Below are 21,884 nucleotides of genomic sequence, written 5' to 3' on the forward strand. Positions count from 1 at the left end.
GGAACCAAAATGTGATTTTTTGGACTCAAACTAAGTATTGTTATATGAATATTTAATAATTAAATACTGTATAGTTATGAAACTTAATTAATTAATTTTATTATAGTCAAAAATAGGTGAGTAACAAACAAACATATAAAATAATAAAGTAACATATAAAATATAAAATTATAATATAGAAAATGTATCAGCCTAATTAACAATATAGTAAAAATATCGAATAAATTTTTATATTAAAGATATTACAATATATTTAAAGATGTTAAGAAATAAAAAAGAAAAATACTTTAATTAGTATTGTTCAATTTACAGTAGTCATCATGGAGGTTCTGCCTATGCATCCCGGACCTGCATCGCTAGAGCTACTATTGCTACAGGCCGAGCATAGGTCTTCGTACATATGGGAGGGGCAGATATTGGCCTAGATGTTTTGTGCTAGAAGAGTAGATGATATGTGGGACTTTCTTAGGGCCCACCATTTCCATCCTGGTATAGTCAGACGCCTTCAGGATACGAGTTTCTATAAGATTATTGAGATCGGCTGGCTGGAGCTGGATTGGTCGTTGATCACGGCTTTGATAGAGCGGTGGCGACCAGAGACGCACACATTTCATTTACCCATTGGCGAGGCTACTATCATGCTTCAGGACGTGAAGGTTCTGTATGGGCTGCCGGTTGATGGACATCATGTAGCTTCACCGCATGCTATCACAGATTATATGGGATTGAAGTACCTGGAGATGTTGTAGTGGCTCACCGGTTTCCAGCCAGCGGATGAGGCTACATTGGTTGGGGCTAGTCGTATGCAGTTGACTCCCGTCCGGCTGCATCTGGAGGTGATGCATGCGTACATTACGGATGATACACCGGATCTTCATATTAAACGGTATATGAGGTTGTTGATGCTGCTTATGTTTGGAGGGGTATTGTTCCCGAACACTTCGGGAAACCAAGTCAGCTTGAGATTTCTTCATCATCTTGAGCGGCTAGATGATTTACATAATTACAGTTGGGGTGCAATTGTTCTTGATTACTTGTACAGGCAGATGTGCCGGGCGAGCATGAGCACGCAACGAGACGTTGTCGGATTTTTTCCGCTGATGCAGGTGAAAACATAGTCAATTATTTTCATGATTATAACATACATAGTAAAAATATACCTTAATTTTTACGTCCACATTATATATTAGGTTTGGGCCTGGGAGCTTTTCCTGCAGTTGCAGACACCTCTACCACCCTTCGCTCCGGATGCACCACCTCCACTGTTTCTCCCTTTAGCTAGGAGGTGGGTTGATAGGCGAGGATACGGGCATGAGTACGAGGCTCGACATAATCTCCCCTATTGCAGGGATTTGTTGGATTTACTGGAGGGCGCACAGGTAAATGTATACTTAAGTTTACTTGGCCTGGCTTTATGTGTTGCGTATACTCACGGTTCATGTTTTTACTTAATAATTCATTTAGAGGCCATACATCGACGAGCTAATAGCCGATTTGCCCGATTATTGCTTGACCGACCGAATCAGGTGGAGATCTTCTGTCCCATTGATGTGTCTCGATATTGTCGAGCATCATGCTACCGAGCGAGTCCTTCGCCACTTTGGTTGACCGCAGCTTTTACCTCCTCCGCCCGCTTAGCATAGGACACATTACCAGCGGGATGATCATTCCATGGTTGACCAGACATATGTGGCATGGCTAGAGGCGCAGATCGATATTTGGGACCAGCGGCATGACTTGATTCTGCCACTGCCTCCACCTGACCGTACAGATGGTGAGCATGAGTATATGAGCTGGTACCATAGCGTTACCCGCCTTTCAGTCGGGAATTTTGTTCATCGGGCTGGCAGTCGATACGTTCCATACGCCGGGAGGCACGAGGCACTTGTATGTTATTTGGTATACTTACTTATAACGTTAACCTAGCGTTCCGTAATTAATATTTTACATGTTGTGCAGGATATTGGCCTACATCCATTCTACCAGTTGGGACTACAGATGCAGTAGCATACTGGCGAGGGAGTGGCCGCTTTGCACGAGTATGGCCAGCAGGTTACAGATTTGGCTTCCCGGACATTGAGGCAAGCCTGAGATGATGAGCGCTTAGGATACGAGGCTGAGTATGTGCCGCCAGAGCAATATCATCGTCGGCCACTTGTTGAGCCTGAACGTGGTCGACGTGGAAGGCGTGCACAGAGAGGTAGGGGTGTCCCATGAGATCATGGGGGTCGGTGAGGACATGATCCCCAACAAGGGAGCGTTGAGGCACCTATTGAGGATGTTGGAGTTGATCAGCCGGGTGACCACCATGAGCCAGACCATGCTCCTAGAGATATGCCGTCATTCAGCCTTCAGCTTACTCCAAGGACTTCACAGGTGACCCCATCAGGTCCATTATTGATCGCGGGCACGACCATTATGCGACAAGAGTGAGATCAATATTTTCCTGGCTCTCCAGAGCCATCGACGGTTGTTGATGATCGTCTGACACTAGATGTGGATAGTGGGCACCGACTGAGTTATGGCTCATCATCGAGGGATCTTTCACATTATTTGGTTAGTTTGTATTACTATTATTTATATTTATTTTTATCTCATTGATTAGTCATAAATATCCATAGCATTTTTTTTAAGGCGTCATCTTCGCCCGTCACGGATGACACTTTCTACGATACTGACATGCCTAAGACGGATGATTATATTCAGGAGCCCGCCGAGACCATGGTAAGACAACTTAAATTATTTTATCTAACACGTACATTACTAATATATATTTCATATACTAAAATATCTTATTATTCTGTAGGTTACTGCTGGACCGAGGGCCCCTTCTACCGAGCCTGCCAGCCTTACTGACGATCCTGCTGCAGCGCATCCTCCGATAAAAAGGCGACGTGATGAGGATGATCATGATAGTATAGCCGAGCAGGATGGGATATGCCTCAGTCCAGCGGCTTCTTTAAAGCATACAGGTTGTGGGACACATAGACTTTTTTTTTATTTTATGTACATATGACATTCAGTAAATAATAGCAAAATTATTTATGGTTTACATTACATGCGTATTATGTTTTTATTTCTCGGATTCTTTGTTATTTTGATACTATGACAGAAAAACAAACATCCGAATTTAAAATAATTTAAATTCGGTACAATACAGCATTTCCAGAAGATAGCTTTTGCAGAATAACAACTTTTTCAGGTCGACAAGACAATACACATAACGTGGTATTTTACCGCGCTATGTTTCGCGTGATAATGATTCTTTACGGTACAATGCAACATTTACAGAAGATAGCTTTTGCAGAACAATAACTTTTTCGGGTCGATAAGACAATACATATAACATGGTATTTCACCGCGCTATGTTTCGTGCGATAATGATTCTTTCGAGCATAAGACAACTTTTTAAACTGAACCAAGTCATTTGTATTTCAAAGACCTTTTGAATAAACATTACAACATCCATTTAAAAAATGCCACTAACATTTAACAAGTGGTTCAAAAAGAGGCAAAAGGGTGAAGGTAGTTCAACAGATCCCCATGGAACACGTCTTAACACTATAAATCCCTACCTTGAAAAAAATATGCTAGGTTGCTACACTGACTTGGTTGATGACAAGTGGTATGGTGTTCTGCGTACCTTGGAAAATAAGCCTATCAATATACACACTGGTATGCAAATTTGGGGCAAAAAACTACAATGGGTTCCCCTTTACTCAAAACAGTATGATTACAAAATACTATGTCACTGGCATGGGCTTGTTGTGCCACAAGCACTGTCTGCAACCTTCGAAACAAACACACACAAAGATCAACCGGAAGTGATTCGACATTTGATGAAGGAGATTCTAGAGATGGAAAAGGCACTAGTTGTTCATCATGCAATGGATGATCTTAACTTCTTGGGAGGAACGGAGGCTCAATACTGGGATTTATTAAAAAATGATAAAATGCAAAGAGACAATGATTATCCTGTTTTCCCAATAATTGGCAAGTGGGAGGGACTACCTAAGTTTCTACCACGGACGTTTGATGTAGGAGTCCCATATTGTTGTAGAAATCACTCAAGTGGTCTTCTTGATGATAGCGATGAAATGCGAGAAATGTGTGTCAACTGGGGCCTAGATTACGGTGCCCTCGGTCCCGAAGGATACGTACATGATGTTGACGGAGAAGATGAAGACAGTGACAATGAAATAATACCAGACAGCGATGATAATGGCGAATGATAATTGTTTTTTTTCTTGGGGTGTATGTTAAATTATTGTACTGAAGTATTAATGCTAAATATCAATAAGACTTAACACCAATGAAAACATAACTTTATTTCATACATTTTGCAAGATGAACAAGTACATACACTTATTACAACAAATTATTGAAATACAACACTACGAGTATCCTTGATAATTGGGCACATTGCATAAACTTCCACCCGGAGCTGAATTACTACCGCTACCCAAACCAGTTGAAGGATATTTATGACGGTCATGTCCTGTTTGCGAGCATGTGCCACATTTACATGAATAAACGGTATCACAACATCCATTTAGTTCCATATATGCATTCTTTTTTGCACTTGTCGTTGATGCAAATACTCCTTGTTACACACCATTTTAAATGGTTCCGGCGGCCAATAATGCTCAGAACCCACTGGCTGCAACTGTCCACTATAGGTGTTTAAGTATGCAGCAACACTATATTCTTTATCAACATAGCTAGTTGCCGCGAAACCTGTATGTTGAAAGCACTTCATGTCATGTGAGCATGGCATTTGGTAGATGGACCATTTCCCATAAGAGGATATAACCTTCTGGCTTCATTTACGGTGTGTGTATTATTCCCCCAATTTTTATGCATAGCGGTGCGAACTTCAAAAATATTTCTCTTGTTACAATACTGTAAATATGAATGCCAATGTGCTCACCTCATGTATTTCTCAAATCTTTTCATTGGTATTGGCATAAATTCAACACCCCTTTTAATCAATGACGATGCACCTCTAGCCCTTTCAACAAACCTCTCTACCATCTACTTGAATGACATCCGCACCATGGCAGTGACAGGCAATCCACGTGTAGACTTTAATAACCCGTTGAAAGACTCTGACACATTTGTAGTCAGAATTCCCCATCTTCTGCCACCATGCACATGCAAAGTTCACTTGTCAAGCTCATTTTGCATCAACCAACAATAGGCTCCTTGGTCTTCCTGCCTGATCGATTCCATGCGCCTCCTGAATTTAGACACTTGGTGATCTATTACAGTCATCCACATTAAATCATGCAAATCCTTGTTGGGATGTGCCTTCTGGAAATTGGCCTTCAGGTGCCTCACACAGTAACGGTGGTAGGCATATGGTTCCTGCCATGCAGGCAAATTCTGTATAGAACTTAAAATACTGCCATGCCGATCAGATATTAGACAAATACCTGAACGTTATCTTACAATGTGCCCCTTCAAGTGGTTCAAAAATAGTGTCCACGCCTCTTGGATTTCATTGGCACAAATAGCAAAAGTTAAGGGAAATATACTTCCATTAGCATCTACTGCAATGGCGATCAACAACTTAATATCATACTTTCCATAGACATGAGTGTCGTCTATGGATATTACTGACCGACAATGCACAAAACCATCAATTGATGGTTTAAATGCCCAGAACACATATTTGAATATATGTTCTGGTATTCTCGGACTCCGCTCAATGTTCCATTCAACAACAGTCCCAGGGTTTAACTGTTGCAATGCGGCCATGTACCTGGGTAGAGATGTAAAGGACTTATCCCGTCTACCATAAACAATTTCAAATGCATATTTGCGTCTGAGAAATGCCTTTCTTTTAGTAATGGTACACCCATATTCCTGGTGGACAGATGTTATACACTCTTTGATCTTGTACCTGATGGACGCTTCAATATGTGGAATCAAGACAAGAGCAATCAAGTCAACATTCAAGTTAAAATGATTCCCACTGAATGTGTCCATTTCACAATTGTGGGTGCCAATGTATTTACCCACAACCCACATATTTGTTTTCTTTTTCCTCACACAACATCCGATTACAACCTGTATGCCATTTACGACAAATAACCTTGAATACATCCGGAGATGACTCTGCTACCGTGATCTCGCGACACTATTGTACGCTGTACATTCGCACCGCCCTGCTTAGGTGCACTTTATCAGGAAAAAGTACACCCTTTAATAATGCCATTGCTCTAGATTCATCCCATATTGTTGTCCCAATTTCATCAATGTCCCTTGTGAGGGCATCCACATCCGGCATACTTGGCAAATGATCAATGTAGGGAAACTCCCTTGAATGAAACGGCACGTGGGACTCATACACTCTTGGTCTAATGGGAGGTGGAGCATGCTCTCTCGTCAAATCAGGTTCAGCATTCTCTTCCTCCTCATCATCACCCTCATCAGGGAAGGGTGTGTCATCTTCAGACTCATCGACATTGTTGATATAATCAGTATTCTCTTTCTGACTCTCCGCATCTACCACATCCCGATTAAATATGTCGTCTTCAGGCAATTGAGTAAGGACAGGACCTTCAAGTTGCTTGTTTTCACTGCACAACTAACAAAATAATGAGTTACTCAAATTGATTCAAACTTTACATATAGCTTTATCACTTCACCTACAAATCATAATGTGTTGATATCCCATGATGGACATTATCCTGCTGGTGATGACTCCCGGATGGACCACTATGATCTAACACACCAAAACTAGACATATTACAAACTGGGCATTGGTTCATAACTTGTAAAATTCATATCTGGCCGGTATCCCCTGTGGAATATATGAGTGTTAATACAAATTCAATACATCAAAAATAAATATTGTAACCCAAAGGAAAATTGAAGTTTACCACTCGGCTTGTGGATTATGTAAACTAGGGGAGAAATTATTTTCTCGCTCCTCATTCGCCCGTGGAGATAAGTTTAGATCAGGCCAAACTCTTTCACACGGAACCTGTTCGGCTAAAACTATTCCAAAATAACCACCCGATGGCTGAGAGATATCCCAACTTTGCGCAATTTCATTATTGCGAACGTCTTCAGCCTTGACATATATTTTCAATATTTTTATCACAAGACATTCCCGGTATTCATCCGGAGTCCTCAAAAAGTCTCTCAGAGTTTCATCGTCTTCGATGTTAAACTCAGCATAACAAGCAACCCCTTGCGGAGTGACAGAATACAGATATCTTCCGGTTACTTTAACATTCACCGAATGTTTGCTCACACTCATTTTGTTTATATAATAACAATACAAATGTATCATACTCCATTGTAAGTGGTAACTTAACATAACACTGTGGAGATAAACTATAACTTACTGAGTTATTCGCCACCACAACCTCACCCCCCAATATAATAAAACCCTAATTCTTCGCTCTTCAAACATTATGACAGAATGCAAAATAACTTAATGAAGAAATATTTTAGAAGACTTGAGAATATTTATGAATGAATTTTTACAAAATCCTTAACTGCTTTAAATAAGGCAAAAACTAGTCTGGGGGTACAATTATTTAAAGTATAGCACCTTAAATATGAGTACTATACTCAGTTGAATTATTGTTATGTCAGTTAAGCCCAAAAGAATCATTGGTGAGACACATAATATATATAGCGCGATAAGTTAGGGCGTTATATATATATCGCCTTAAATAACGGCGCTATACTTAACTGGGCAAACAACCGTCCAGAAGAATTATTGGTGAGCCACATAATATATATAGCGCAGTAAGTTAGGGCGTTATATATACATCGCCTTAAATAATGGCGCTACACTTAACTGGGCAAACGACCGTTAAGATATAGCGCCTTATAAAAGGTTGTTATATATATATATATATATTATGGTCACCCGTTTGTTTTTTCCACACATTTTAATTTTTTGAGTCCAAAAGAACCACATTTTGGTTCCGTATTTTTATTGGAATCGGATCAGTTCAAATAGCTAACACACGTTTTTCTATTGACGTAAGCAAGAATATATTCATGGATGAATCTTTTTGCAAGTTATTTGCTTTTTTCTAATCAAAAGGGGTCTCATTCCTTTAAGGCAAATAATCTCAACGTTGGACCCACATGTGAAGTTGATGTACAATGATTTGAAAGAATGCATGGCTATCATTATTATTATAATAATAATAATAATAATAATAATAATAATAATAATAATAAAGTTATTATTATGTCCCTTTAACACTTGCTCTGTTTGGGATCATTTATTTTTGCACCAAGTATTTCAATGTACATGTAGTTAATATACGTCATGCAACATTCTTAATTGATGTTGCTTAAGGCATTGGCATATGCTTTATTTCTAACGTAAAAATACATTGCATGTAACCTCGAGAACGTCAAATTTATACTTCGTGCCTTGTATTCAAGGGACAAAATACATACCCCGACAAGTCTTGATATAAGGGGCGTTTCTATGCATGCAAAAGTTATCGAATTTAAATCCATAAAATAATTTGAACCGTATTTTAAATTTAAGATATTCTAGTCCAACTAAAATATTATGGGCTAATATAATTGAACTAATTATATAGGTCCAAATACATATGGGTTAAATAAATAAGTCCAAATCTATTAGGCTAGCCCATTTATTTGGGCTGCAAATAATGGTCCACTTCATTAAGCCCAAAATGTCTTCTTCCTAGAGGCCCAATTTAGTGCCACGTGTCAAATGACGTGGCACGCCAAGTCAAACTGAAAAACCAATAGGATCATGCCACATGTCAAAATGACAAGGCATGCCAAGACAAATTAAGAGGCCAATGAAATTATGCCACATGTGCAAGTGACATGTCCTGGCCAATCAAATGCTACCTTGTCATGCTTCAATCTAATTGGTCGGAAATACTTTGTTCTCATCACAACTCTTTCCTCTCACAACTATAAATAGAGGTCTTCATAACCCAGAAAAGGGACCAGATGTTATAACAAGAAGCAAGAAAGAGCTCGTAGACCAAACACTGCAAATTCTTTCACAAGTTTCAAGTTTCAAGTAATCAAGTTCAACTTCAACAATCAAGTTCAAATTCAAGGACGAAGAACAAATGAAGTTCAATCTCAAGAACGAAGACCAAACCAAGTTCAAGCTCAAGAACGAAGTACAAATCAAGCTCAAGCTTAAAAACGAAGAACAAATCAATATTCAAGGAGTACGAGTTCAAATCAAAGTTCGTGCTAGTTGAATCCAAGATCATTGTCCGTGGAATCAAATATAGGTTCAAGATCAAGCTCAAAGGCCCTTGAATTTATATTGAAAAAGTAGAATCATAGGAACCATAGAGATTGTAACACTCAAATTATTTGAAATTAAATACTACGATTGTTGCGATATTTTGGGTCTTGATTTTTTTTTTCTCGACGCAATTTATTGTCTACAACTTTATTTACTATATTAAAAGTGTAAGATATAGTGTTCGTACATCTTTTAACCTTGTCTTGCATTGTGTCTTATCCTTCATTAAACTTTGTACTTTAGTCAAATCATATATTGTTCCATTCTTATCTAATCCATCTATCTATATTATTATAAAAGTATGAATGCAATATCGATTTACAAAAATAACCTTATAATATTAAGCATAATAACTCATAATAAAAGGACATAACCGGAATTCTAGATATTAGCCTTATAATTCTATTAGTTTCAGGACATAATATTACACGTTAGGAATCCTACATGATTACTTTTAGGAATCCTATTAGTATAATTACTTTCGGGCGGTCTAATTCATATAAAATTAAATAATTAATATCTTTAGTCATGGAATCCTATTACTTTTAAGATATACTTCTTAAAACTTTTAGTTACTAATTTAATTTGAAAATGTATTATAATATTCTATTACTAATTTTATTTGAGAATGTATTATATTGTCGAAATCCATTTAGAAAAAAGAGATTATATTTTATTATAAAAGTATAAATGCAATATTAATATACCAAAATAGCCCTAAAATATTAAGCGAAAGAACTCAAAGGGAAAGGACATAACTGCAATAACCTATTTTTGGACAACAATACCTTCCTTGCTAATTTTTAATATTTAAAATTTTAAAATTAATAAAATTGTCTATTAAATTCTTATTTAAAATATATAGGAATGTTTAATAAAATCAATTTCATAAGAATCCTCCGTATTGGCAATACATTATCACTCCATAATATCTGATACCGAAAAATAATATTAAATGGACTGCATAATAAATTGAAATTGAAAACAAAATATCTGCACGATAATATATTTTTATATAATATATTGGTACTATTTTCCTACTCAAATAATATATTTTTTTTTCAATTTTTCGTGTCATATTGAAAAATACCCATTTATTATACAACTAAGAAAATATTAAAGAATATAAATGTGTAACAAAGAGAAAACAATAGTTGGTAAGAGTCAAGTTTATTTACGTGGGTGTCCTGTCATAGCCTCGTCACTACCTCGTCGAGTTTAGGCTCGACAGTTACGGAGTACATTGGGTCGGTTGTACTCATACTACACTATGAACTTCTTGTGCAAATTTTGGTACTGGTCCTAGCTGTCCGAGAAGTGTATCAGCTCGGATTGGCATTCAGAGACTCGAGGTAGATCTACCGGCATCCGCAGACCTTGAAGTCCCCTTCCCTTTCCCCTATTTACTGTTCTTTTCATTCGAGACAATTGTATTTATTTCAAACCCTATTTTGTAGAGATTCTAGAAGCTCATGAACTTGTAACTCTAGATTCGGGTTGTACTTAGATATTATTGGTTTTATGTCATTTGTATTCCGTTTTAGTTTCTCTTCGGCTTAATTTGTTTTACTTAATTGAATTGATTAAAAATTGGCTTAAAGATCCTATAACATTGGCTTGCCTAGCAAGTGAAATGTTAGGCGCCATCACGACCCCGAAGGTATAAATTCTGGGTCGTGACATATTGGTATCAGAGCACTAGGTAGCCTAGGTCTCACAAGTCACGAGCTGGCTTAGTAGAGTCTGGAGGATCGGTACGGAGACGCATGTACTTATCTTCCAGAAGCTATGAAGATTAGGAACAATTCACTTCTATTCTTCTCTATCATGCCATTTCATTCTATCATTGGAGAATTGAACTTTTCTATTCTTGTCCTTCCGCAAATGGTGAGAACACGTGCTACATCTTCTGCTGGACAGCAGCCGGAGCCCCCAGTGGCATCTCCTACTAGGGGCAGAGGACGAGGCCGTGGTCGCGCCTGAAGCCGATGCATAAGCAGAGCTCAGTCTAGAGCTCGAGTAGTAGCACTAACAGTGGAGCCTCAGGTAGATTTTGATGAGGAGGTTCATCTCAGACTGTACCTGTTGGTCCTGCTCAGGTCCCGGAAGGGTTCATCGCCACCCCAGTGCTTCAGGATGCCCTAGTCCGTTTGGTGGGCCTTATGGAGAGTGTGGCCCAGGCCGGTGCATTTCCTATGGCACCAGCCATCTCTCAGGTTGGGGGAGGAGCACAGACTCCCACTTCTCACACTCCGGAGCATGTGGCTCCCCAGTATTAGTCTCCAGCAGCCCCGCCAGTTGGGGTAGTTCAGCCAGTTGTTGCGGTATAGGCCAGTGATAGGCCCGCCATGTCTTTTAAGGGCTTATTGAGATTGGACAAGTTCACAAAGCTCTTCCCAGTTCACTTCAGTGGTACACCTTCTGAGGACCCACACGATTATCTTGACCGCTGCCATGAGGTGCTGCAAAACATGGGTATAGTTGAGACCAAATGGGTCAATTTTGCTGTATTTTAGATGACGGGTTCCGTCAAGAGGAGATGGAAAGATTACGTGTTGACCAAACCAGTTGGGTCGCCTACACTTACTTGGGAGAAGTTCTCACAGTTACTTCTAGAGAAGTTTCTCCCTATCACTTTGAAAGAGGATTACCACAGGCAGTTCGAGCATCTCCAATAGGGCAGTATGACTATAACTCAGTACGAGACTCATTTTGTGGATCTAACCCATGATGTTGTCCTTTTGCATCCTACTGAGAGAGAGATAGAGAGAGGGTGAGGAGGTTTTTTGATGGACTCACTAACCTATCAGGCTACAGATGGCTAAGGATACTAGGGGTGAGATATCTTTTCAGGAAGCTGCCAATGTCACCAGGCGGATCAAAGTGGTTCTTGCTCAGGAGAGACGGCAGGGGTCTGATAAGAGGCCTCATCATTCCAGTGGGTTCAGTGGTGCCTCGTATGGAGGCAGGGGTACTTTTGGTAGAGGCCATCCTCTCAGGCTATATCATTCAGCGCTCCAGGCATCTCACAGTGCTTCAGGTGGTCACGACCCTCATATGTCTCATCCCAATCAGCTACCCTATAGTGCACCACCAGCTCCTATTAGTGCACCTCCGCTCTAGAGTTTTCAGGGTGGTTCTGGCACCGGTTGTTTCACCGCCTGCTCAGCCAACTAGAGGCGGGGGTCAGGCAGCCAAAGGTGGAGGTCAGGCTATTAGAGGTGGAGGTCAGGCTATTAGAGGTGGAGGCCAGTCAGTTAGAGGTCATCCCAGGGACATGGTTCAGAGTGGTGGGCCCCAGCCGGATGTTATGCTTTCCCAGCCAGGCCTGAGGCTGAGTTATCTAATGCTGTTATCACAGGTATTGTTTCAGTTTGCCATAGAGATGCTTCAGTTCTATTTGATCCGGGCTTTACTTATTCCTACGTGTCATCCTATTTTGCTTCATATCTAGTTATGCCTCTTGATTCTTTGAGTGCTCATGTGTATTAGTCCATACTTGTGGGAGATTCTATTATTGTAGATCGTGTCTATCGTTTGTGTGTGGTTACCATTGGGAGTCTTGAGACTAGCGTAGATATCTTACTTCTCGATATGGTAGATTTTGATGTCATCTTGAGTACGGATTGGCTATCATCTTATCATGTTATATTGGATTGTCATGCCAAGATGGTGACCTTAGCCTTGTCGGGGTTGCCTCGATTAGAGTGGAGGGGGACTCCTAGCCATTCTACCAGCAGGGTTATCTCTTATGTGAAGGCTCGACATATGGTCGAGAAGGGGTGTATAATTTATTTGGCTTATGTCCGCGATTCTAGTGCGAAGGTTCCTTCCATGGATTCAGTAGCAGTTGTTCGTGAGTTTCCAGAGGTATTTCTTGTAGATCCGTACGGGATACCACCCGATAGAGATATTGACTTCTGTATTGATTTGGCTCCGATAACGCAGTCCATTTCTATTCTGCCATACCGTATGGACCCGTCAGAGTTGCAACAATTGAATGAGCAGTTGCAAGATTTTCTTGAGAAAGGCTTCATTAGACCTAGTGTCTCGCCCTGGGTGTGCCTGTGTTGTTCATGAAGAAGAAGGATGGGTCGATGAGGATGTGCATAGATTATCGGCAGTTGAACAAAGTCACCATCAATAACAAGTAACCATTGCCGAGCATTGATGACTTATTTTATCAACTTCAGGGTGCCAAGGTGTTTTTGAAGATTTATTTGAGGTCTGGCTACCATCAGTTGAGGATTAGGACATCTGATGTCCCTAAGATAGCCTTTCAGACTCGATATTGGCATTATGAGTTTCTAGTGATTTCATTTGGGCTGACAAATGGCCCAGCAACATTTATGGATTTGATGAACTGGGTGTTCAAGCCCTATTTGGATTCTTTGGTGATTGTGTTTATTGATGATATCTTGATCTACTCCTGCAGTCGAGAGGAGCACGAGTAGTATCTTCGGATTGTTCTTCAGACTCTGAGGGATAGCCAGTTGTATTCCAAGTTTTCAAAGTGCGAGTTTTGGTTGGACTCGATTGCTTTATTGGGGCACGTAGTATCGGCAGAGGGCATTCAGGTGGATCCAAATAAGCTTGAGGCAGTTCAGAACTGGCCTAGACCCACTTCAGCTACGGAGAGCCGGAGTTTCTTGGGATTTACATGTTATTACTGTCTGTTTGTGGAGGGGTTTTCGTCTATAATAGCCCCATTGACGAGATTGACCCAGAAGGGTGCCCTGTTCAGATGGTTAGACGAGTGTGAGGCGAGCTTCCAGAAGCTCAAGATTGCTTTGACTATAGTGCCCGTGTTGGTGTTACCCACATGTTCAGAATCTTATACAGTATATTATGATGCATCTCGTGTTGGGCTCGGAGCAGTATTGATGCAGGATGGCAGGGGTGATCCCATATGCATCGTGGCAGTTGAAGGTCCATGAGAAGAATTACCTTGTTCATGATCTAGAGCTGGAAACCATTGTTCATGCGTTGAAGATCTGGAGGCATTACCTTTACGACGTGTCGTGTGAGGTTTTCACGGATCATCGGATCCTATAGTATTTGTTCAAACAAAAGGATTTCAATTTGAGGCAGAAGAGGTGGTTGGAGCTATTGAAAGACTATGATATCACTATCTTTTATCATCCCGGGAAGGGCAATGTGGTGGCCGATGCCTTGAGTAGAAAGGCAGCGAGTATGGGCAGCCTTGCATACATTCCAGTCGGGGAGAGACCGCCTGCGTCAGATGTTCAGGCTTTGGCCAATCAGTTCGTGAGGTTGGATATTTCAGAGCCCAGTCGTGTTCTAGCTTGTACAGTCGCTCAGTCTTCTTTGTTTGATTGCAACAAGGAGCGGCAGTATGATGACCCTTATTTGCTTGTCCTTAGGGACACATTGCGGCACAGTGGTGCCAAGTAGGTTTCGGTTGGAGATGATGAAGTTTTGAGGATGCAGGGTCATATTTGTGTGCCTAATGTAGATGGGCCTCGTGAGTTGATTTTTGAGAAGGCCCATAGTTCTCGGTATTCTATTTATCTAGATGCCGCCAAAATGTATCAAGACTTGCGGCAACATTATTGGTGGTGGAGAATGAAGAAGGACATAGTTGGTTATGTAGCTCGGTGTTTTTGAATTGTCAGCAAGCAAAGTGTGAGCATTAGAGACCTAGTGGTTTGCTTCAGAAGTTAGATATTCCTGAGTGGAAGTAGGAGCGTATCACTATGGATTTTGTTGTTGGACTCCCACGGGCTCAGAAGAAGTTCGATACGATATGGGTTATTGTGGACAGGCGGACCAAGTCAGCGCATTTCATTCCTATGGCAGTTACCTATTCGTCAGAGCGGTTGGTTGAGATTTACATCCGCGAGATCATTCGTCTTCACGGTGTGCCCGTGCCTATCATTTTGGATCGAGGTACACAGTTTACCTCGCACTTCTGGAGAGCTGGGCACGTAGGTTGAGCTGAGCACAATATTTCATCCTCAGACGGATGGACAGTCCGAGCGCACTATTCAGATATTAGAGGTTCAGAAAGAAGGGCAAGTTGAGCCCTAGGTACATTGGACCCTTTGAGATTCTGGAGAGAGTGGGTGAGGTGGCATACAGGCTCGCATTGCCACCTAGTTTATCAATAGTCCATCTGTTGTTCCATGTGTCCATGCTCCGGAAGTATCACGGTGATCCGTCCCATGTGTTAGACATTAGCTCAGTCCAATTGGACAAGGATTTGACTTATGAGCTGGAGCCGATGGCTATTCTAGACCAGCAAGATCGACAGTTAAGATCTAAGAGTTATCCTTCAGTTCGAATGTAGTGGAGAGGTCAGCCCATCAAGGAAGCTTCTTGGAAGTCCGAGTTGGACATGGGGAGTAGATATCCACACATTTTCAACAGCCCAGGTACTTTTTTATGTCCATTCGAGGACGAACGGTAATTTTAGAGGTGGAGAATGTTATGACCCGATAGGTAATCTAGAGTTTTAAACCATAATTCTATGTTTCAAAGCCTCCAATATCTTCCTTAAGCCTTCCTCCATTTGCGTGCATAGTCTCGATGGGTCTGTATCGTGATTTGGGACCTGGGTGTATGCCCAAAATCGAATTCGGAGGTCCCTAGCTAGAGTTATCGCTTTTTGTTGAAATTTTGAAGTTTAAAGGCTTAATAAATCAGAAGGTTTGACCAATGTTTGACCTTGTTGATACCGAGTTCGTATTTTGGTTCCGGAACTCGGTATAGGTCCGTTACTATACTTATGACTTGTTTGTCAAATTTGGTGAGAAACGGAGTTGGTTTGACGTGATTCGGACGTCCGGTTTTTAAAATAGGAATTCTAAAGTTTTCTTGAAATTTTCATTTGATTTGGTGTCCGATTGGTAGTTCTAAGCGTTATTTTGGTGTTTTGATCGCGTGAGCGAGTTCTTATCAGGTTTTTGGACTTGTGTACATATTTGGTTTGGATCCCCGAGGGCTCGGGTGAGTTTCGGATAGCCTACGGGCCTTTTGAACTTAGAAAGTTTGCTGGTTTTTCACTTCTGCTGGTTTTTGGAGTTTCCTTCTTCGCGGTCACAAATATACTCCCGCAATCGTGAAGGGTAAAATATGCTGAGGTAGATTTTGTTCTATGCGAACGCGAAACCTTGTTCGCGAACGCAGAGCATTGGGGGGCCTGCTCTACGTGAACGCATAGTGAAATAGAGGTGGGGGCTGGGAGTTGACCAATACTCTTCGCGAACGCGGCACAAGGCTCGTGAACACGTAGGCTGGTAGGTGTAAGCCTTCGCGAATGCAAAGGGTATTTCGCGAATGCGTAGGCTATTTGAGTCGCTGCTTCGCGATCGCGTCAGGCCCTTCGCGAATGCGAAGAAGACCTGACGGCTAGTGATTAAAAACATACCAAAAACGGGATTCTTTCATTTTTTTCATAAACTCTCCATTAGAGATCAGAATAGAGGCAATTCTTAAGAGAAAACTCAACATCAATTCATACGTTTGTACACTTTAACTCATTTTCTTCCATTTCTAACATCACCCATTAATTTCTAGCACTAATCTTTGTTTTTCCATGGTAGAAAACTAGGGATTTAGGAAGAATTGAGGGTTTTTGCAAATTAGGGATTTAGACCTCAAATTGAGGACGGATTCCGAAACTAATTCCATAATCGGGCTCGGGGGTGAATGGGAAAATGGATTTTGGTCTGAACCTTAGGTTTTGACCAAGCAGGCCCGGGGTTGATTTTTGACTTTTTGGGAAAACGTGTGGAAATCCAAAATTTATGCATTGTAATTGATTCCTTTAGTAATATTTGACATTATTGAGGAAATTGTGGTTAGATACGAGTGGTTTGGAGATGGATGCTAGGGGAAAGGCTCCGGTAGAGCTTTGAGTCGACTTTTGGAGAGCGAGGTAAGTGTCGTGGTTAACCTTAACTCGAGGGATTAGGAGTTGTTGCCTATTTGCTACTTGTCTAAATGTTAGATACAACGTATATGTGAGGTGAGGAGTACTTATGCGTTGTTGTTAGGTTAAAACATGCGGGTGGGACTTGTTCCTTGTAATTTATTTCTTTCTTTGATCTTAATATCCATACTTAGACTAGTTAATTACTAAATTGATTGTTCTTTCTGCACTTATGGACTATCTGTGATAATTGAGCATTGTTTCTGAAGTAGATATTGGTATAGTGGAACCATTGTTGACATAAGTCTTGATCTTTCTTATTCTATCTTCCTATTGTTATATGTTCATTATTACATGGTAAGGGAGAGTGTTAATGCATGAAGGGTGATGTCGTGCTGTATTTGAGTGTTAATGCACGAAGGGTGATGTCGTGCCATATTTGAAAGTTAATGCACGAAGGGTGATGCCGTGTCGTATCTATTATTCATGATGAAATTGAGAGTAAAAGCACGGAGGGTGATGTTGTGCCGTATTTATCATTTTATGGTGAGATTGAGAGTAAAAGCATGAAGGGTGATGCCGTGCCCTTATTATTGTTTCATGGTGAGGCTGAGAGTAAAAGCACGAAGGGTGATGCCATGAAGTTTTATTCATTATGCTTGTTTATTATGTTGATTGAAGGTTTATTGACTGATTCTGTTTATTATTCCTTGCTATAGTTATTGTATCATGTACCCCTTTCGCATGTCCCCCCCCCCCCTAGTACTTGTTAATTCTTTATTTGTTGTTATTTTGTACGTATATTTCCTTATGTACTGGTTTATTTATGTAGGTGTCCTATCATAGCCTCGTCACTACCTCGCTGAGGTTAGGCTCGACACTTACGAAGTACATTGGGTCGGTTGTACTCATACTACACTCTGCACTTCTTGTGCAGAATTTGGTACTGCTCCGAGCTATCCGTGAGGTGTATCAGCTCGGATTAGCATTCAGAGACTCAAGGTAGATTAGCTGGCGTTCGCAGACCTTGAAGTCCCCTTCCATTTTCCCTATTTACTGTTCTTTTCATTCGCGACAGTTGTATTTATTTCAAACCCTATTTTGTAGAGATTCTAGAAGCTCGTGAACTTGTGACTCCAGATCTGGGTTGTACTTAGATATTATTGGTTTTATGTCATTTGTATTCCGTTGTAGTTCCTCTTCGGCTTAATTGGTTTTACTTAATTGAATTGATTAAAAATTGGATTAAAGATCCTCTAACATTGGCTTGCCTAGCAAGTGAAATGTTAGGCGCCATCCCGGCCCCGAAGGTGGAAATTTTGGGTCGTGACAATTCGAAAACGTTCAAAGATCAGTACGCATGGGAGGGAATTTATTGAGTATCATTTGGCTTGCTTAGTATTGTATTTGACTTATTCGAGGGAAGTAACACTTCTAAACTTGGTGCTGAGGGTATGAACCCATGAATATACGTGTTATATGTTTGGTGTTGAGGTGACGCACATGCTATGTGACGGCCGTGTGGCTGTGCACCGTGTGAATTATGACTTGGATGATTCTGTGGTACCATGTAGTATTATATTGTATTTGAATCCATAAAATTCGTATGTGATAGTATAATTGAGCTGTGATCCATGTTAGAAATCATATTTAGGCTATGTACTTATTCTGTCGGGACCCACTGAGGTCAGTTTTGTTGTTGAGTTATTTGCTTTAATTGTAATTACATACTTAGTCATATTCATTCATTTGGATATCATATCTCAGTCTCTGTTATCTTCGTTGTCATATCATGTTATCATTGTTTGGGCTGATTGGCATGAGATTTGTGAGCCCGAGACACTAAAGAGATTGATGACTGAGCTGAGGCTGAGGGCAGATTGTAAGTGATATGGATGGGATCGGGTTGTACACCACAACAAGTGTTATTGATTCATGATGTGATTGGGTTGTACGCCACATCAGGTATTAGTGATTCATATGTGGATCGGGTTGCATGCCGCAGCAGACCTTTTGGCTATATGTGAATCAGGTTGGACATTGCAAAAAGCCTTACGGCTATATGTGGATTGGGTTGCATGCCGCAATAGGCCTTATGGCTATATGTGGATCAGGTTGCACGCCGCAGTAGGCCTTATTACTATTGATGGGATCTGGTTGCGCGCCGCAGCACGCGCCGTACTGTAATGACCCGGCCGGTCATTTCGAGAGTTATAGCCCCGTTTCCCCCTTTCCTGCTTCTTTACATGTTATTTAGCTATATTGTATTGTATCGGGTTGGTTGGTTCAAGTCTGGTGTGGTTTCGGAGTGGAATGAGACACTTAGTCTCTAAAGTAGAAGCTTAAGTTGGAAAAAATCAAACGGATGTTGACCTATCTGTAAACGACCTCGGATTTAAATTCCGATGGTTCCATTAGCTCTGTTAGGTGATTTTAGACTTAGGAGCACGTTCAGAATGTGATTCGGAGGTCCGTTGTGGAATTAGGCTTGAAATGGCGAAATTGGAAATTTGGCGATTTTTGGTCGGTAGTGGAAAATTTGATATCGGGGTCGGAATGGAATTCCAGAAGTTGGAGTAGGTTTGTAGTGTCATTTGCGACGTGTGTGCAAAATTTGAGGTCATTCGGACGTGGTTTGGTTGGTTTCGGCATCGGTTGTCGAATTGGGATATTTTAGAAGTTCTTAAGCTTAAATCTGAGGGTAATTTGGTGTTTCGATATTGTCTTGAGTTATTCGAAGGTTCAAGTAAGTTTGTATGGTGATATATTACTTGTTGGTATTTTTGGTTGAGGTCCCGAGGGCCTCGGGGTGATTCCGGGTGGTTAACGGATTTGTCAAAGTTGGAAAATACAGTTGAAGCTGCTGTTATTGTTATTTAAACACCTACGGAAGGGGAGTCGCAGGTGCGGGGTCGCTGGTGTGCATGGGTGTTCGCAGGTGTGGGCAATGCTGGGCTAGGAAGGATGCACAGGTGCGAGAAGATTATCACATCTGCGAGCCTGCAGGTGCGATACCTGGGGCGCAGATGCGGAAGGAAGGAAGAAGGTTGGCATCGCAGATGCGGCGTGTCACGCACAGGTGCGCAAGCGCAGGTGCGACAGGTTGGCCGCAGATGCGGAACCTGGGCTCATAAGTGAGTTCCGCACCTGCGATGGATTTTTCCGTAGGTGCGGTTGCGCAGAAGCGAGAAAGGGTCCGCAGGTGGGAAAAGCCTGAGCAGAACCATAAATAGAACCCTTCGCGAATTTGGTTCATTTCCACCATTTTCAAGTCGGTTTTTGGAGCTTTTGGAGTGATTTTTGAAGGGTGATTCAAGGACTATCAGTGAGGTAAGTTGCTTGAGCCCTAATACTCGTATATATGGTGATTTCCCATTGTTTAATCATGTAATTAGTGAAAATGAGGGGTTAGGGCTTGGGATTTTGAAGAGTTTAATTTAAGGATTTGAGGGACCAAATGATGTCGGATTTGGATAAATTTCGTATGTCCGGGGGTCGGGTTTGAGCCAATTTTGGGTTTTGGGCTAATTTGATAGTTTTTCTTGTGGAATTCATTGCATTAGCATATATTTATAGTATTGTACTGAATGTGAATAGATTCTGAGCATTTGGATTCCGCGTCGAGAGGCAAGAGCATTGCGGGGTAGAGATTTGACCGGTTTGAGATAAGTAATGATTGTAAATCTAGTCCTGAGGGTATGAAACCTCGGATTTCGTATCATACTACTATTTGAGGTGACGCACATGCTAGGTGACGGGCGTGTAGGCGTGCACCGTTGGGGATTGTGACTTGGTCTATCCCGTAGCAATTGTAAAGTTGCATATTTTGTTGAAACTATATGATATTTATACGTTTTAGAAAGAGTTTCTATAAATTAGGCTGAATGCCATGTTTGGGCCGTGTGCCAGTGCTGTTTGGACCCTTAGGGGCCTTTTCTTATTATCCTCTCATTGTTTTCGATTGAAAATCTATACTTAGTCATGGTTATACCTCTTTACTGGATAACTCAGTTTTTATTTCTTGTTTTTGATGCATATAAATGTTATTTTGGTCTGAGCACCCTGTTTTTACTGAAATGTCCGAGTGGCTTTAGAGGTTTATGACTGAGTGAGGCCGAGGGCCTGATATGTGAGGATATTTATGGGATCGGGTTTCACGCCGCAACATGTTTGATATAGGCCAAGGGACTGAGTGATTTATTCCATCATCAGTTTGATATAGTGCTTGGGCTGAAGGAGCCCCTCCGGAGTCTGTACACACCCTAATGAGCGCAGGTACCTATTGAGGGTGAGTGCCGAGTGCCGAGTGCTGAGTGTTGAGTGACTGGGAGGCATGAGTGATTATGAGGTATACCCGAGTGGCAAGAGTGATTGTGAGGTATGCCCGAGTGGCGCGAGTGACTGTGAGGTTTGCCCAAGGGGTTGTATATGAGTGATGTTTTGCCCGAGGGGCTGTTTATGATTTCATCATTTTTGCTCACCTTTGCATTTAGTTTCTATTTGAAAACTGTTAAAAAATATCTTTAAATGATTTTACTGGAACTGGGTTTAAACCAGATGTTTTGATTCAAATCCTGATTTTAAAAGCATGTGATATTTTACTGAGATTTCCTGATATGAACGTTATATGCATTATTGCTCGTCACTACTGCTTAGTCTTTATTTATTGTTGTTACTTACTTAGTTGGCGTACTCAGGTTACTCCCT

At 41.0% G+C, this 21,884-nt stretch overlaps 1 long non-coding RNA gene across 1 annotated transcript; it reads left to right on the forward strand.

The window, feature by feature from the left end:
* The first annotated feature begins 2,664 nt into the window (after window positions 1-2,664).
* Window positions 2,665-3,057, forward strand: LOC138895163 (uncharacterized). The gene is made up of 2 exons (XR_011409383.1): window positions 2,665-2,724; window positions 2,807-3,057. It is a non-coding gene; the product is annotated as an uncharacterized lncRNA (long non-coding RNA).
* The last annotated feature ends 18,827 nt before the right edge of the window (window positions 3,058-21,884 follow it).

This window comes from Nicotiana tomentosiformis, chromosome 7 (assembly GCF_000390325.3).
Source record: "Nicotiana tomentosiformis chromosome 7, ASM39032v3, whole genome shotgun sequence".
Lineage (NCBI taxonomy): Eukaryota > Viridiplantae > Streptophyta > Magnoliopsida > Solanales > Solanaceae > Nicotiana > Nicotiana tomentosiformis.